Genomic DNA, 6,696 nt, shown 5'->3' with positions numbered 1-6,696 from the left:
AAAGATGCCTACACATCTCATTGATTCCCAGCTTCCAAGATTCAGAACCAACAAATAAGCTTAAAATAATAAGTACAACAAAGATGCCTACATATCTCATTGATTCCCGGCTTGCAAGATTCAGAACCAACCCATTAGAGCCTTTTGATAAAGTGAATATAAGGATTAAATCCATCTTAGCTAGCTGTGTCAGACAACCCAAGAACATGGAAAATGCTCTTGACCATCACAACATCTGTTGCAGAGTAATCCTGTTTACACAGATAAGAAAGAGCATGATTACTATAATAGTGGCACTAGTTGAAGCAACCGGTGTGAGGGGCCCTACACCGCCACCACTTGATGTGGTGAACCTACAACTCCCCTCGAATGAGGTCAACCTGCAGATCCATGATTCAATTCATGCGCCTTTTTCTGCAGTTCACCTGAAATGAAGCACATATTGCATCATTCATCTAGCAAGAAGTACTTGCTCTTGTGAGCTGGCAGGTTCTTCTTTAGTAGTTGCACTAAAATTCAACAACATTGAGGTTGGATGTCCTGCTCATGTAAGGTGCAACTATAATTTGCTTATCCTTTTATGCAGTTCCACTAAAATAAAGTGCCATTGTGGTGACTGTGACGGCTTATCATGCAAAAGCTAATAAAATGTTGCACGAGATTACCAGCAGAATTTGATGGAGATTTTGGAAACTCCAATCACCATTTTTTGCAGTTCCACCAAAATTGAGAGATGTTGTCCACATGACATTTTAGTTGAACTGCACAAGACACTCATTCCAAAAGAAAGTGTTTTGTGCAGTTCACCAAAAGGTCACAATAGCAACAAGTGAAATGGATATCCCTATCTGCACAAAAAGATAGAAAGTAAACAGTTGCTGGTCAATAAGAATATATGAAACACACACGAAATGAAAAGAAGCATATTAATTATGTTCATGGCAATCACGCAAGGATAGTAGAAATTTTAAAACATGTTACCGGAAGCATTACGATCAACTATGACATTCGTCAAATATGGCATTACTTTAATGTTGGCATTGCTTGTTTACCAGATACAGTAAATCAACAACAGCTAAAGAGTTTGTTCAAGGGCATGGAACCGTCGGGACACCAAGTCACTCAGCAGCATAAAGAAGCAACTTACTTATCATACTGGGGAAAATTGCAGGAGTACCATTTGTTAACATAGTTTAATTGCATCATATCACTGGAGGCATTAGATGAACAATAACACCGGTTAGACATGTCCTTAAGGTAACAGTGTGATCGCTTCATTTTACATGCGCCCTTACATTAATAATAGCAAAAGGTTGGTATAAGGACATGCGACAGTGGACGCATCAACATAATGTACCTACAAGGAGGCATAAAGTGGTGATGCCGAGTTTGTTCATGCTCTGTGAGGGCAGCAAATCTAATCCTGGAGACCTTTTACTATGTGAGGGCGGAAAATCTAATCTTGGAGACCTTTTACTATGTGAGGCCAGCAAATCTAATCCTGGAGACCTTTTACTATGTGAGGCAACAAATCTAATCCTGGACATACTCTATTGACTTATCCACCAGCCGCCACTTTCTATCCTTTTTTCAACCAATAATAGATCTGTTCCTTATACAGTTTGTACTGAGTTTTCCCATTATTTCCCTTTTCAACCAAGAGACCAGTTCGGATCCGGTCTCTACTACTTTCCCCCAGTTATTTCCTCTTTGAATCAATTCCTAGATTCATGCTATGATTTTTTCCCTTTTCTTTGTTGTTTGAACCAAGTCCTAGATTCAAATGCATGAAGTAGCTTTACCTCTAATAATACTAAAAAATTAGGTGGATTTGGAAGAGCTGATGGAAGTAGAAAAAGATGCACATGCAGACATGTTGGGAGCTGGGGCAGTAGAGCAAGGCCGCTTTCAAAGAACTTGTACCTGACGTTCGTCGGGATGTCGATGGCGGCAGGTCCGACCTGGGCATAATATGGCAGGGAGGAAGAAGGGTCGGAGGACCTCCCGAGCCGGCGCTTTGTCGAAGAGAACGACACGGGCAGAGGATCGTGCCCCACCGGCAGCAATGGGTTTCCTCCCTCGGCGGTGATGACCGCCTGAATGATGCACCTTTTAGTCCTCTAGACACACCGGCCGAAGGGATCCGGCCGGATCTGTGACTAGCGGTGAGCAGAGAGAAAATGTCGCTGCCGCTATCTTGTTTAGATCTGGAGAAGTTGAGAGAATGAAGAGATCAGCCCTAGTAAAGCAAGCGCTGAGGCCCCTGCGTACATATACAGTGGAGTGATTATCTTTTTCTCTCCACAACAAGCGTTTCAATTTGTGTACGTGGCATTAAAGAAAAGAAACTCTCTATAAGGTAACTAACCGTACAACTCCTACTTACTACTAGTAGTACTAGTATTGTTCACTTGTGCTCCCCGGACCTCCATTCATTGAACAACCCCACGGGTGAATAAACATACAGTAAGTATTTATATAGAACGAACAAGCTCGAACTATTTTCGCGTAGTTAAAAGTTTAGGGCGGGGCTTTTCCCGGGCAGTACGCGTGGTAGTTTTTGGGTAGGTGGTTTGACAGAGAGGCGAGGAGAGTGAGGGAGTGGCGGATTCAAACTTACTGGTGGAAAGGTCGGGTTGTGCGATTTGATGGTGCGTTACTGCTGGAAAGACTTGTGATATGACTACTCAGTATAGTCATGAATTACTGGCGCTACGACCGGACTGATGCCCCCTTCCATTCCGCACTCTAATATAGTGCATGACACATTGCCCGGATGCTAGCTCTTCCATATGTCAGCGACGTACGTAGTAAGAAGGAGCAAACAATGATGTGGTATATACTACTACTACTACTACTCACGCTGGAGGAGTGCGAACCACAGCAGCCCAGTGAGCCAGCAGTAGATAACAATGTGGTGATATGGCCATATAAACAATGTGCTACGGTCCAGACTGTAGCATGTATAGTACTACTCCTCTTTGTTTGGATCCCTGAGTTAGAGCTAGCTTGGGTTGAAATAGGCTCAAATTATCAAAACAGGATGGGTTAGTTTGAGCTAGTTTGCTATAACCTAGCTAAAAAACTAGCCTGGTGGAGAGATTCTAATTGGGTTAGTTATCCTCGGGCCCACTAAAAGAGAACTATAAAATCTCCCCTGACCGCACCAGATCGCTCCCTCCCCCTCCCCTTGCACGACTCCTCTCTGTTCCCCATCGGGCCGCCCTCCCAAGCGGCGCTCTACCGCTCGCCCTCTCTCTCCTCTAGCCGCCCTCTTCTTCCGGCCTCCGCCGCCCTCTTCTTCCGGCCTCCGCCGCCCTGCTCGGACCGCCCTCTCCCTTCGGCCTTCAAAGGTCGCCCCGCACCCCCTTCACCGGTTGTTTTTCCCCATCTGTCATGCGCAGCGGCAATGCATCTACCAGCGAGGTCGCGAGAGGGGTGAGTTTGTTCGTTCCTTCTTTGTCTCATAGCCATATCATTGATCTTGCTCTCTCTAGCGCTAATTCTGATTTGGAAAAGTAGATCCTGATCAAACTTGGTATAGATTTGTGGTGCACGCATGGAATTGTTTGATGCTGCTTGAGGAGGTAATAAATCTTTCTAGAGGCCCAAAGATTCAGTTCACCTTTCTAGGTATTTCAGTTTCAGGCTAGCATTATTTCTAGAGGCCCAAAGATTCAGTTCACCTTTCTAGGTATTGTAGTTTCAGGCTTGCATTATTTCTAGAGGCCTAAAGATTCAATTCACCTTTCTAGGTATTTCAGTTTCAGGCTTGCATTATTTCTAGAGGCCCAAAGATTAAGTTCCCAGTCGGCGGTAAGTGGCCCTGCAAACCATGCCGGTGTCGACCTCAACTCGCAAACGCCAGCGTCGGAGGGGTTCCCGGAGCTTGGGCTCTATAGAGCCTTCCTCCAGAGCGACAATGACGATCTCCTCCCTTGGTGCGTGAGGGGCTCCGCGCTCCCTCCCTATCGTGAATGTCTTCCGTGATGAGTTAGCTGCTTTGTTTCATGCAGTGTTTTTTTGTGAAGCTTGATTGGCAACTTGTATGTTTAAGTGGGATATCTCATTTGTATGAACAAAGTTAAATTTATCATGTTTTGCATGCTTGATTTGTAAAGATGGTTCGTTTATGTCAATTGTGAGCGGGAGGAGGCCACACAAGAGCCGGCCACACCAAATCCGGCAGAAAATAGGGTCCAAAGTAGTCAAATGATTAAGAAAGAGCATTTATTGGCAATCTAACCCTGCCATCAATACGCCTCTTTGGTTTAGAGTTAGTTCAGGGTTAGTTCAGGGTTAGAATCTAACTCTAACCTCTAACTGAGTTAGAGTTCTCCTTGTCTCGGTTCATCGCCATCATACTTTCCCCATTCATGTGTTTTCAGTATCCTGCGAATCAAAGAGTCCCTATTTTGCGGGAAAAATCAAAGAGGCCCTTAGACAGGCTTAGGTCCGGTCATTTTTTATAAACGTGTTATGTCCAAAATTGAATGAACGTGCTCCGGTTTCTATGAAAATAATCCGGTTTCATGTGGTAATTCATTTATTTATTTACTCTTCTGCGGGGGGTTTGCATGTAATTCATGAGGTCTGAAAAGTAAAGTACCCCGGCATATGCTCCGAGCCGCACATGTCAGCAAAAGGGAGCACATGGAAATAGCCTAGGAGTACATATAGGAGGATAAATGCGTTAAAAAATATGTACTGTGAAGCGTAGCTGCGGTTCGAAAAGGAGACCTAAATTGATGACAGCTATAGGTCGCATGCGCCCAACTAGTGGTACTAGACATACACCTAATTTCCCTCAAAAAAAGAGGTACGAGTGCTCAGTACACCTATTCTATCTGACACGAGTCCCATCTAATTCTAAACTCGGCCGACGCCCGGTGGGCGGGGAGGGTTTGCTCAACTGCAGCCCCACCTCACAGTGAAAACGTTACGACTGGAATAAAAATGCAATATACTCCCTCCCTTCCTAAATATAAGCCTTTTAGATACTATTTCAAACGGAATACAACATACAGATGTATGTCGACATATTTTAGAGTGTAGATTCACTCATTTTGCTCCTTATGTAGTAGTCCTTGCTGGAATCTTTAGAAAGTGCTTTATTTGGGAACGGGGGGAGTACTATACTAATAAAACATTAAGGCCACGAGGCGATGCGGTGCTGGTTACAGGAGGCAAGAAGAAGAGATGCATCCATCAACGATGTCCACCTCCACGACTCAGGGTGCTGGCCCACCAAACGACGCCTAAGTAGCAACGACTTTTGTGGCCATGTCGACGTGCTTCTGAACAATGGCGTCCAAAGATTCTAGCCGCTGGAAGAAGGCCAACGTCTTTTTGTCCTCGCTTGCCTTGTAGTGGCCTATCTAGATGGTTTCCTCGTAGACGTGGATGTGCAGGCCGGTGGTTTCTTGCATGGCGAGGCGCTGCACGGCGAGCGCGGCCTCGAGGTGCACATTCTTCGTCGCGACCTCCGGTACCTGCAGGGCCACCAGGGCTTGAAAGAGTTCGACACCATGGAGGCCGGTGAGGGTGGCAGGCAATGAGGAGCCTGGGCGCGCCGGCTGGAGCAGTACGACAAGGTTGTCCGCGCACTTCTTGACGGTGGTGAACTTGTGGATGGAGTTGACCATCAAGTCATCCATGCAAGAGGCGAAGCCGGCGTCAGCGAGGCCTGCGATGCCGGCGGTCGCCAGCACCATCTGGAAACACTATGCGCTGCTGGGCTGTAGGCCGGTGCCTTGGATGATTTGGCACAGCCGACTGCCGCTCATGTCCATCTCGTCCATAGATGCTTGTGGCTTCTGGTCACTTGGTCTTGGATTGGAGTGGGCAGTGTTGCGCAGAGACTAGGAGTAGATAGATTGGATTGGTGGGGCACCTTTATACGAGACTCCAAACTCTGTTGCATTCACATTGTGCTGGCTCTATTCTGCTTCTCCAATTAATTCCCTCTGCATGTAATTGAGGATGCATCATTGACCGTTCAATGTCTCAGGAACCGCTACCCTCGGAGGCATTCAAGCACCTATGGAGGCGACTACCGCTCGCGTCTATCACGTGTCAGGAGACATTCCCGTCGAAGACGAGGTGCCTATGGTGACTTTGTAAATTTCAAGATGATAGTGTTGGCTCAGTCTTTCAGAGGTGCTCGTAGAGGTAGGGTGTGCGTGTGTGTATTCATAGGGGTGAGTGTATGCGCGTGTATATGAGAGCTTGCATCTGTACTATGTCAAAAAAAACATAAATGCGTGTCAAAAAGAGACTAGTCAGTTTACTCAATATTGTGCACCGCGGAGAGGAAAATGAGAGAACCACATATTTATTGACGGTGCAGATTCACTCATTTTGCTCCATATGTACTCCGTCTCGGTGTAGTCTAGTCACTTGTTGAAATCTCTAGAAAGGCAAATACTCCTTTCTGGTTTACAGGGCTATACTAGCAAGTACCTACTACAATAGTGGGCTCACATAGCAATTTTGCCTCATGCAAGAGCCTAACTATATGTGTGCTTTAAGGTTCGCAACTGCCACGTTACTACTACTGCTTCTACAATATCGAATCCACTGCTGCATGTCCGTCCACCGCGAGCGGGAGGGTTAGCTATTTGTAGTTATGTAAGCAAAAGCCTATCCTCGTCTGAGAGCAACCGCACGCATGGGCGAGGGAGAAGGCGTGTAGTA

Source organism: Triticum aestivum, chromosome 6B (genome assembly GCF_018294505.1).
Source record: "Triticum aestivum cultivar Chinese Spring chromosome 6B, IWGSC CS RefSeq v2.1, whole genome shotgun sequence".
NCBI lineage: Eukaryota > Viridiplantae > Streptophyta > Magnoliopsida > Poales > Poaceae > Triticum > Triticum aestivum.
The sequence above is the reverse complement of the archived record's forward strand: the minus strand, read 5'-3'. Positions refer to the sequence as shown.